Genomic DNA, 12510 nt, shown 5'->3' with positions numbered 1-12510 from the left:
ACATGAGGAAGACAGCTAGAGGAAGAGAGCCATCATGTTTGAGAGTCAGGGCAAAAAGAGCAAAATGTGGTGCAAAATAATTTCAGGTCATAAAAATGACAAATATATAACTTTTTTTAATATATAACATTCTAAAACTATAATGTGTATAAAGAAATATAAGCAAAAATAAAAATAAAAGCTTACTAAAAGACAAATTTTAAAAGAGTTAAATAGAACTTTCAGAAGTAAAAAGTAACTAAAGTTGGCAGATAACTTTATAGGTAAATGCACTAGACTATCTTTCTCCCTGATTACATTACATAGTTAAAAGCAAAAGTATAACAGTGTCTGGTATGGTCCTCGATGTATGTAAAGGAGATATTTAAGACAACTAATTATAAAAAGGGGAGGATAAAGGGGCCTAAATGGCAGTAAAGGTCCTACCTTTGACCTCAAGTAGCAAGATACCGATACTAAGTAGACTATGACCCAAATTTACCTTTAAATTCAACACAACGCCTATCAGATCCCAAGTTTTCTTACAGATGAAGACAAGCTTATCTTAAAATGTATGTGGAAACGCAAAAAAACTAGAATAACAAAAAGTGTCTGGTGGCTCAGTTGGTTGGCTGGGCATCCAACTCTTGATTTGGGCTCCAGTCATGATTTTGGGATCATGAGATCAAGCCCCTGGTCGAGTTCCCTGCTCAGAGGAGAGTTAGCTGCCCTCCCTCTTCCCCTGTCCTTCCCCACACTCACACACACTCTCTCTCTCTCTCTCTCTCTCTCTCTAAAATAAAAATAAATAAATAAATAAAATAAACTAGAGTAACTGAAACAATGAATAACTAATATTAATGAATTAACTAAAATAAAAATTGGAGAAAGCCTACTACCCAATTTTAAACTATGCAGCAAACAAAATCAAGATGGTGTCTTGTTTTCAAAGGGACAGACACACAGACCAATGGAACGACACAGGGAACCCAGTAACAGACCCATACAAATATGCCTAACTGAATTTTGACAGAGGTGCAAAAGTAATTGAAGGAAGGAAAGCAGCCTTTCCAACAAATGGTGCGGCAACAATTGGACATCAGCAGACAAAAAAATAAACCCTGACCTAAACTGCACATCTTACACAAAAATTAACTTCAAATGGACCTAACATAAAACTATAAAACTTTTAGACAAGAACATAAAAGAAAAACTTTATGGCCTAAGATCAGGTAAAGAGAAGTGCCTGGCTGGCTCAGTCTGCAGAGCATGTAACTCTCAATCTTAGGATCATGAGTTCAAGCCCCACAATTGGCACAGAGCTTACTTTTTTAAAATTTTTTTTTAATTTTTTAAAATCGTATTTTAAAAAAGATTAATACGGGGCGCCTGGGTGGCTCAGTGGGTTAAGCCTCTGCCTTCGGCTCAGGTCATGATCTCAGGGTCCTGGGATCGAGTCCCGCATCGGGCTCTCTGCTCAGCGGGGAGCCTGCTTCCTCCTCTCTCTGCCTGCCTCTCTGCCTATTTGTGATCTCTCTCTGTCAAATGAATAAATAAAATCTTTAAAAAAAAAAAAGATTAATTCTTTTTTAAAGATTTTATTTATTTATTTGACAGAGAGAGAGAGGGGGAGAACACAAGCAGGCAGACAGGCAGGCAGAGAGAGAGGGGGAAGCAGGCTCCCCGCTGGGCAGAGAGCCCGATGTGGGGCTTGATCCCAGGACCCTGAGACAATGACCCAAGCCGGAGGCAGAGGCTCAACCCACTGAGCCACTCAGGCGCCCCTAGAGAAAGTGTTCTTAGACATGACACCAAAAGCATAATCCATCAAAAAATAAAAAGGATGGGGATGCCTGGGTGGCTCAGTCAGTTAAGCACCTGTTTCAATTCAGGTCATGACCCCAGGGTCCTGGGATCAAGCCCCATATTGGGCTGGTTGCTCAGCAGGGAACCTGCTTGTCCTTCCGCCTGCTGCTCCCTCGAGTGCGCTTGCACTCTCTCTCTGACAAATAGATAAAATCTTAAAAAAAAGAAATAAAGAAGGAAAGAAGGAAGGAGAGAGAGAGGGGAAGGAAGGAAGGAAGCAAGCAAGCAAGCGGGGGAGGGAGGGAGGGAGGGAGAAAGGAAAGAAAGAAGGAAGAAAGGGAGGGGAGATAAATAAAAAATGATAGGGGGCACCTGGGTGGCTCAGTTGGTTAAGCATCTGCCTTGGGCTCAGGTCATGATCCCAGGGTCCTGAAATTGTCAAGACTCCCTGGCTCACTGCTTCTCCCTCTACCTGCCCCCCTGACATGCTCTCTCTCACTCTCTTTCTCAAATAAATAAATGAAATCTTAAAAAAAAAAAAAAAAGAAAAGAAAAGAAAAGAAAGGAAAGGAAGGAAGGAAGAGGAAAGAAAGAGGATAATTTTTTTTTATTTCTAGGACCCATTCATTTACATAGCTAAATGACGAGTTAAGAAATTTTTATTCAGGGGCGCCTGGGTGGCTCAGTGGGTTAAGCCGCTGCCTTCGGCTCAGGTCATGATCTCAGAGTCCTGGGATCGGGCCCCGCATGGGGCTCTCTGCTCAGCAGGGAGCCTGCTTCCTCCTCTCTCTCTGCCTGCCTCTCTGCCTGCTTGTGATCTCTCTGTCAAATAAATAAATAAAATCTTTAAAAAAAAAAAAAAGAAATTTTTATTCAATATGTTGAACATTAGAGCTCTTCTCAGAAGACCAAAGAAGTAGTTAGAATCTTAGTTCTCTGTTTTATCCTTTAGTAAAGTGGACAGGTAGAAGCAACTTTTGTATATATAATTATTTCATTTTAATGAAAGACATCGGCTGGACACCATTTACCTACAACCTATCATTTTAGGATCTTTGTGAAAATCTCCAGCAAATTAAACTTGAAGACTTTCAGACCCTCAGGGAATAATTCTGGGGCTGCTGGCAACAATCAAGGCTTACTGATAAAGAGAAAAGACCATCTCATGTTGTAGAACAAAACTGATGTTCTACCATCTTGAATTGTTTCTTTAATTTATAAAGTATTGTAACTCACAGTGAAATTCAGGTTTATAGTTTTAGTCTAAGTTTAAAAACCATTATACTAGAAAGCATAATTAAGAGACTTAGATTATGAAATATTTTACTCCTTTCTGCAATCCCAAAGTTATTTAGCAAAGCACTTGCTAAATAACAGCTCAGAAAAGTTCGAGAAGAATTGTACCACTTCCCAAGGAAAAATGAAAAGCTGAATTGAAGAGACTGAAATCACGAAATTCACTGAAAGTCTGTCACCGAAAGCCATCCACCACAATCCCTCAGACCCTGTTGCTTTCATTCTACACTCTCAAACATGTAACAGCCCCACTGTCATTGTTCTAGTACGGGTCCATACTGCCTCTCTCCAAATTGACACCTAATAGCCCCTCCTGCTTCATATCCTGAATCCCACAGCCAGTTTACCCTTCCTAATGTATGGCTCTGACCAGGATATCACCCTACTTAATTCTCATGCCACTGCCTCAGACAGCTCTTCAGCATCTGCTAACATTACTTCCTACTCCTGTGTCACTTCACACATCCCCTCTTGATTTATGCTGTTGAATTAAACATCCACTTATTCACTCAGTCACTCATTTAACAAAAATGTGTTGAACTCCTACACTGGGCCAGGTACTATGCTTGACCCTAAAGAATACAGTGGAAAAGAAAAAGAGACCTAATTCTTCCTTTTTTAAAAAAAATATTTTATCTATTTATTTGACAGAGAGAGAGATCAGAGGTAGGCAGAGAGGCAGGCCGGGGCGGGGCGGGGTAGGTGGGGAGCGGGCTCTCCGCTGAGCAGAGAGCCCGATGCGGGGCTCGATCCCAGGACCCTGAGATCATGACCTGAGCCGAAGGCAGAGGCTTTAACCCACTGGGCGCCCACTAATTCTTCCTTTCATGAAGCTTAGTTTAGGGTGGAAGAAAGGTGATAAACAATTATACAAACTGATGTGTAATACAAATTGATGTATACCCTGCAATGGGAGTGTATATAACACACCCAAAGAATGTGGCCATAGCTCAGAGAAAGGGGAAAGTGGGGCAAGGTCAGGCTGGAAGGAAAACAAGGGCCACACCCAGCTTGAACTTGCAGGATATATAAAGAACTTTGTCTTTTTTTCTTACGAACAAGGGGGAGGTACCTAAGTGTTTCAAACGGGAAGGTGAATGATCAGATTTACATTCTAATATGATCCCTCTAGCTTCAGGGTAGGAAATGGGTTGAAGGTGAAAGGACAAGAATGAATGGGGTTCCCAGTTTGGTGAGAATTTGATCAGTCCCTGTAAAAAATGACGGTTATTGAGATCAAGAAACTTTAATCAAGACATATTTAGGGGGGCGCCTGGGTGACTCTGTGGGTTAAAGCCTCTGCCTTCGGCTCAGGTCATGATCCCAGGTTCCTGGGACCAAGCCCCACATTGGGCTCTCTGCTCAACAAGGGAGTCTGCTTCCCTTTCCCTCTCTCTCTGCCTGCCGCTTTGCCTACTTGTGATCTCTGTCTGTCAAATAAATAAATAAAATCTTAAAAATATATATATATTTAGGAACCCAGAACAACAAAACATGCTAGACTGGACATGGAGGGTGAGGGAAAGAGGATGATCAAGGACAACTTCATGTTTTCTGGCCTAAACAGTTGAATGGATAATGGGGACATTTACTAGGACAAGGTTACTGGACTAGGGTAGACAAGCAGGGATCATGAGCCCAGTACTGGACAAGCTGAGTGTGAGATGACTCTGCAGAACCAACAGATGCTATCAAACAGGCAGCTGGATATCCAGGTCAGAATTCTGACAATGTCTGGGCTCAAGTCAAATCTGACAGTCACCAGAGAACAAACAGTAACTGAAGTCGTGAACACAAACGAGACCAGCCAAGAGAGAGAGCAGGGAGAAAAAAAGAGAAGGACCCTCAGATTGGGTCTTGAGGAGCCTCAAAGTTCAACAGTGAGGGAGAAGACATTTGCAAGGCAGAGAAGGAATGGCCTCCTCTGATGGGGGGTGTAAGAGAAAACCCAGAAGAGTGTGATACTGAGAATCAAGATTTCTAGAAGGCAGTGCGCAGTAAAGGCACACATGGCTTTGTACAAAGTACTTGTATGAAGTTACTTGTGAAGTAAGAACAGGATGTTCATCAGACATGGCAGCACGGATGTCCTGGGAGCTTGGTGGGAGTTTAGTAAAGTACGGAAACAACACCAAAGAGAAGTAAGCTAATGAATTAATGGCCAGGGAGGACATGAAACTAATGAGTCCAGGAGACTCTTCTTTGAAGTCTGGCTGTGAAGAGGAAGAGATGAAACTACAAAAAAAAAAAAAAAAGGTTTCCATTTGTTGTCGCTATCATTTTCATTAAAGGGGAAACATGAATGTGTTAAAATACTCATGGGAAAGAAGAGTTGAGAAGGTGAGGCCAAAGATAAATGATAGCTTCTGTGAAGGGAGAAGGGGGACAGAAGGAAGGGTACACTTTGACTAACACTCCCCCAACAAGTCTTGTGTTCCTCAAGCTTAACACAATTCACTCACCGTCTGCTCCAACCTCACTCTTAAAATTTTACCCTTAAAGAACAGCTCAGATTCCATATCCTCTCCCTTCTATGAACTTCACCTAATTTCTCTAACTCTTGGGGTCCTTTCTCTGTAATCCCATGCTGTGCTAAGTTTTCCACATTTTTTCACACAAAATCCTGTATAGTGGGCTCCACAGAAAACACATGGAGGAAATGAACATTCTATTTCCTGTGCAGCTCATGTCCTACCCCCTCAATATAAGCCTATCCTAACCACACAAGAACAAACAGTACCTCCCTTATAAAGTCCTGAACAGTTCCATCATTCAGCATGTTAAGTATTTAAGATCCTATAATGTAAGCTCCAAAACTGTGGGGCCTTGTCTATCTGGTTCACCACTTTATCTCCAGTGCCTAGTAGGACTGGCACACCAAAGGCACCCAGGAAATGTTTACTGAATGAATTAATTAAAAGAGTTGTCCTATTACTCTTCAACAACTATAAATTATTTAAGAGCAAGAACTATGGGACACCTGGATGGCTCAGTCAATTAAGCACTCAACTCTTGATTTCAGCTCATGTCATGATCTCATGATGGTGAGATAGAGCCCCAAGTTTCTGAGCATGGAGAGACTGCTTAAGCATCCTAAGCATGGAGCCTGCTTAAGATTCTCTGTCCCTCTACCCCTCCCCATTTCCCTGCGCATGCACTCTCTCAAAAAAAAAAAAAAAAAAAAAAAGAGAAAGAGAGAGAGGGAAAGGACCATGTCTTATGTCTACTTCCACACAGTGCCCTACAAAGTAGAATACATGTTCTTGATAACATGATGATAATTTATTATGGCCTAATGTCATCATGGGATTTGAAAAGACAGAGTTTGGCAATATACCTTGACACTGATGAAAAAGAATGAAAGTCTATGTAATGTTTCTCAATTCTAATTTTAAAAGATAATAGTTGTTTTCAAAACACTACAACATTTCCCCATATTCCAGAATTCAAGAAAACCCTTAAAGATAACTGAACTTTCCCCTACTTATGAAGCACTTTCGTAAATTCATGTAACACTAGAATTTGCGTGCCTATTATAAGACTTGAGTGAATTTTGGAGTTTAGTGTTTTCACATCTTGACAATATACAGTACATTAGTAAAAGCAAGAAGTACATTAAGGATATTGTTAGAATGGATCTAAGTATCATCTCCCTGCCTAATAAAGACAGAATCATCTTTTTTTTTAAAGATTTTATTTATTTGACAGAGAGAGAGATCACAAGTAGGCAGAGAAGCAGGCAGAGAGAGAGGAGGAAGCAGGCTCCCCACTGAGCAGAGAGCCTGATGCGGGGCTCCATCCCAGGACCCTGGGATCATGACCTGAGCCAAAGGCAGAGACTTTAACCCACTGAGCCACCCAGGCGCCCCAAGACAGAATCATTTTAATCTCATTGAAGTACCAGAGTTCTGGTCATAAATGACACAACAAATATAAGATTTCAGAAATCAGGCAGCATGCAAAACCAAAATCAAAAGATATCAACCCAGGTTCTTCTCAAATATAAGCTTTGCCACCAAATAAGCTTGGCCCCAAAATATTATGAGGTGGAAACTGCTTCATTTTTTCAGCAAACAGCTTCATTTGTTAGTGTAATTTATACAGGATTATGTTATAAATTCAATCTCATTTTCTCTCCCATATTTTAATACTCATGTTTATGTTATAAACTTGTTATAAATTCAACCTCATGTTTCTCTCCCATATTTTATTAAAGTCATCTACAGAATTACCAAATTGGAACAAATAAGATTACAAATAAGATTATGCTTTAAAGACTTTCATACTAATTGTCACTTTCAACCCCCGGAAATTTACTCTATTCTCTCTTTTGGGACATATATGCAAACTTCAGAGACAAATTTTAGAAAACAGTAGCTAAAGGCTTGGATCAAACACAAGTACCTTTAGAAATAAGAAGAAATCTCTTTTTATCCAGTGAGAAAGGAACTCAAAGAATAGGGACCGAATAAAGACTTCATTTTTTTTTTAATAGAAATCAGAATCTGTTTAAGCAGTGGAAGGTACGCATTGGTATCAGAATTCATGCTCAGCACCAAGTAGCAAAAGAAAGCATTTCAAAAACGTACAGGGTTTTGTTTTCATAATGTGTGAGCAGTCAGTCATTCTGGAATATCTCTGCCATGATCAGCAAACTTGGGCAAACACAGAAAAAATAATATTCTCTCTCCTGACATAATTCAAGGCAATTATTTCAGCAGCACTGAAAAAGCCACTCTAGAAGGTATTAGAAATCATGATATGAATTGCATGAACTCCTAATCCATGCTATCAAATAAAGTCTGCCTGCAATCTTTCCACTTTTCTTCATTACTTTTTGGGGAGATTCTTTTATTTTTTCATCTTGGAAATGTAAATACACTTACAAAGTAAAAAGAATGAAGTAATAAATGCATGCTCATCACTCAGATTCAACAATTACCAATAAACAGCCAATGTTATTTCATCTACTCCTGCATACACACACACAGAGGCTTCATATCCCCCATATACACATATACATACTAAATTATACTAAAGCACATGGGAAGACTTTTAAATTCCCTTTTAAGAACTCTAAGTTACAAGGGATGCCTGGGTGGCTCAGTGGGTTAAAGCTCAGGTCATGATCCCAGGGTCCTGGGATGGAGCCCCGCATCAGGCTCTCTGCTCAGTGGGGAGCCTGCTTCCTCCTCTCTCTCTGCCTGCCTCTCTGCCTACTTGTGATCTCTGTCAAATAAATAAATAAAATCTTTAAAAAAAAAGCAAAACTCTAAATTACAGGTCATAAATGGCAAAATATTCTATTCAGCAAACAATTCAGTGATAACTACTGTTATCCTTGAAGGCTTTTACTTACATAAAGCATAAATTTTCTGGAACAAGGTAATCATACAGGTATAATCCAAATTTCATGCTGTGATACAGAACAGCTACTTAATAATAAAGCTGAGAATATAATTCATCCACCAGCCATATGTGTAATTTAAATGGTAATCAAAGCCATTATCCACCCACAAACACTAATCTCAAAATTAATAAGACAAAGGAAAGAGTTGCAAAGCTTACCCACACGTCCGATTTTATCATGGCAATTTAGAAAAATGTCTAAAACTTTCAGAATCTAAAATCAAATGAACAGAATGACTAAAATACACAAGAACTGAAAGTAGTTTCCCCTAGGTTCATATTATATCAAATAAAATTTCAGTCTTCATGAAAACTATTGTTTTTCATTTTATACAAGAGATTACCACCAACCTGGCTTCTGTGTTAGTTCTTTATTTTTGTTAGTTCTTTATTTTTAAAAATCTGTCAGTTATATCATGACTTTCTTCTTGGGAAAATGTTGCTACACCAATGCCTACTCTCAGGGCTGCAGCCACAGACATCTGGAATCGACTATCTATGGTAAGTCCTCACTAAGGACCATGCTCAGGCCTACAACACCAGGTGCTTGTCGTGCATTGCAGACACCCCCTGGGGGAAGACAGGCCAAGTCACAAGCAGTTGTACTGTCCCCTCAAAAATGACAATGAAGATTGCTAGCATTATTCAAGGCATCTGGAGGAATGCAGGACACCAAATTCCAAAAGGCAAAAAGATGGAAGACTAAATCCAGACCACAGATGGAAAGATGGGGAAACTTTAATGACCCCTAGGCCAACTTGTCAATTTTGAATCTGGTCTGTCAGCTGAGGCCCTGTACTGGGGAACCTGAGAGAGGCTTCCCAAGACAAACTAATGCTAACTCTCCTTTCTGTAGAGAAAATATGGTTCACATTCACACCATTCGGTATGGATGAGTTTGAAAGACGGTGACTCTAAGGTTTGTGGCTTTTCAAAATTCTACATTTCCCAGATGGAAACCTCTATCACCCACAAGGGCATTACTACAGATGTAATAGTTAATAACTTCAGGTAGAGAGTAGAGAAATAGGACAACCCAAGGAAGCAAATAACCAAAAGAATTTGAAGAACACTGAAATACAACTAAGGCCTACAGCATTTCTTCTCCTTGATGCTTCAAAAGCAGAACTCAAAACAGCAGCACCAGAATCCCTGCTTCTCAGGGAGACAAAACAAACCTGAGGTCTAGAGGCCCCCAGGAAATAAGCTGGTCCTCCACTTCCACTCCAGACCTCCAGTTTCCCAGAGTTGATACAAGACTTCTGAGCAGAAAAGCAGAGTATGGGGCACTGACTCCATAGCAAAGTTCAGAATCTTCGGATTATTTTAAAACTTCAGTCTGCCCATGTTCAATTTGTCATTTATCGGGAAGCTACATCACTAAGATCTTACTACCTCTAGATGCACAAAAAATATAGGCTTATTTTCGTATAAAGGCTTTGTGCAAATTTCACTATCCAGATGTGAGGAAATCCAAAGTTATAAATCCCACAGCAACTGTAATCTTGGCAAACCCAGACTCATGTATTCTGTACTTCTTCAGATGGTAGTGACCTTGAAAGAAACTTAGAATAAAGCAATTTTAATCTCCACATCTAATTACACAGAAAAACTCTCAGAGAGATGAGAGATTAGAAAACTGCCTTCCTTCAGGGATAGCAGAGCCATTTCTTTGAGACAATTAACAAAGACTGGACCAAGCACTGAAGAACATGCTGGAAGAAACAATCCTTACCTGGCCTGAATGACAGGGGCCAGGCAACTAACTTACCAGGGTTTCCTCTAAGCGCTCATTTCTAATTTGCTAAGACAACACGCTGGTGGCATTTAAACTTCATTTCAAATATTTAACACTTTCAAAAAGTACCCCAAATGCTAATCGGATGCAGAACAGGCTCAATTTTAGCTCCCACTTGAGGCAACAGATGAAACATTTGAAGCCACTACATAATGAATTATCTACTAGAAAAGAAGTCAAATAATACTAGCTCATGTCTACTAACACAGAAAATTGTTTCACTGATCCTTAGTTCAAGGTTAAAAGGCCAGTTTCTGGAGGGCTGGGTGCTACCCACTAAGCTATAAGATTAACGGAAGAGAGCAGAGCTTAGTAGTTAAAAGGCTTCTGCAGCCAAAAATGCCCATGTTTGAATCCTAGTTCTGCCACTTAAAAGCTGTGGCTCTGGACATGTTACTTCACGACTCTGTGCCTCAGTTTTACCGTCTAAAACCAGCCTTTAAAAAACCTACCTCATAGAGCTATCAGGAGTACTAAATGAGGTAATGTAAGTTCTCACAAGAGTGCCTGGAAGATAGTAAGCACTCAAAAAGCATTTGCTATTATTAACATAAGGTCATCTACTTCTTATCTTTGCAGCAATCTTTTTTTTTTTTTTATTTTTATTTTTAAGAGAGAGAGAGCATGAGGGGATGGAGGAGAGGGGGCAGAGGGAGAGGAGAGAGAGGATTCCTAGCAGGCTCCACGTTCAGCTCAGTACAGAGCCGGACATGGGGCTCAATCCCACAACCCTGAGACCATGACCTGAGGTGGAACCAAGAGTCAGACACTCAACCAACTAAGCCACCCAGGCGCGCTAGCAGCAAATTTTATTTATTTATTTATTGAAGAACCAGCACCCACACTAAAAAAGACCAAAAATATAAAAATACCATGATGGTAGTACTTTAATCAGTCTCTATAACATAACAATAAAAAAATGACCTTGCCTCCTCTTGCCTCCTTCCTCTACTCGTCTTGCTAACTAAAGACAGAGTCCAAACTCCTTAGCCAAACATTTCAGTTGCTTCATAATCCGCTGGCCCATCCGGGCTTATTGTCTTCCCTATTCCTATTATAACCTTCTGCTTCAATCAAATTAGTTTTTTCACAAGCCTCTGACTACAGCTTGTACTCATTCGACAAGCATCTAAGAATCTATGGAGCCAAGCATGGTACTAACACAACATGCAAAGTTTCTGCCCTTAAAAAGCTCACAGGATATAACAGAAAAAGATATGTGAAAAATAGTGCCAATAGAAGAGAACTATAGTCACAAAAGAGCAAAAGTAAGGTGGCTGCACGGAGAGGAACTAGTAAACTCTGTTGGTGAAGAGGTCCCCTCAGGGAGGGCTTCGCAGAGGAAGGCTTGTGAGAAGCGCTCAAAGATGAAGAGGCGAGAAGAGGGTCAGAGCAAAGAGCGACAAGCATGGGCAAAGCAACTCTGGGTAGTGAGGTGCGGATAGACTGCTGGGGAGCGATGGAAACTAGAAGACAGAAGACAGGGATAGCAAAAGACTTGTATCCAGTCAGAAGAACTGGAATAGGGGCGCCTGGGTGGCTCAGGGAGTTACGCCTCTGCCTTCGGCTCAGGTCATGATCCCAGGGTCCTGGGGTCAAGCCCCACATCGGGCTCTCTCCTCAGCGGGAGGCCTGCTTCCCCACCCCCCTGCCTGCCTCTCTGCCTACTTGTGATCTCTCTCTCGCTGTCAAATAAATAAATAAAATCTTTTAAAAGAAGGAGGAGGAGGAGGAGAAGAAGAAGAGGAGAAGGAAGAAAGGACGAGGAGGAGGAGGAGGAACAGCTTGGGCAAAGCTCTGCCCTGGAATCACCAAAGAATTCTGTGCAGGGACCTAACATGATCAGATCTGAGTGTCACTGCGATCACTGCAGCTGCGGTTCAGAGGCGGATTCGGAAGGAGAGACTGGGGACTGAAAAACCTGTAAAACGACTGGAAGAATCCAGGTGGCAATAAGGATGGAAAAAATGAAACAGGTTCAAAATACAAATTAAGAACAGAATTGGCGGGGCGCCTGGGTGGCTCAGTGGGTTAAGCCGCTGCCTTCGGCTCAGGTCATGATCTCAGGGTCCTGGGATCGAGTCCCGCATCGGGCTCTCTGCTCAGCAGGGAGCCTGCTTCCCTCTCTCTCTCTCTCTGCCTGCCTCTCCATCTACTTGTGATCTCTCTCTGTCAAATAAATAAATAAAAAAAAATCTTTAAAAAAAAAAAAAAAAGAACAG

At 40.9% G+C, this 12510-nt stretch overlaps 1 protein-coding gene across 1 annotated transcript in view; it reads right to left on the bottom strand.

The window, feature by feature from the left end:
- The window catches only part of DIS3L2 (DIS3 like 3'-5' exoribonuclease 2), a 355877-nt gene that overhangs the window by 325052 nt on the left and 18315 nt on the right, over nucleotides 1–12510 (bottom strand). The window lies entirely within an intron of this gene.

This window comes from Lutra lutra, chromosome 3, assembly GCF_902655055.1.
Source record: "Lutra lutra chromosome 3, mLutLut1.2, whole genome shotgun sequence".
Classification (NCBI taxonomy): domain Eukaryota; kingdom Metazoa; phylum Chordata; class Mammalia; order Carnivora; family Mustelidae; genus Lutra; species Lutra lutra.
This window is presented reverse-complemented; position numbering and strand designations above follow the sequence as displayed.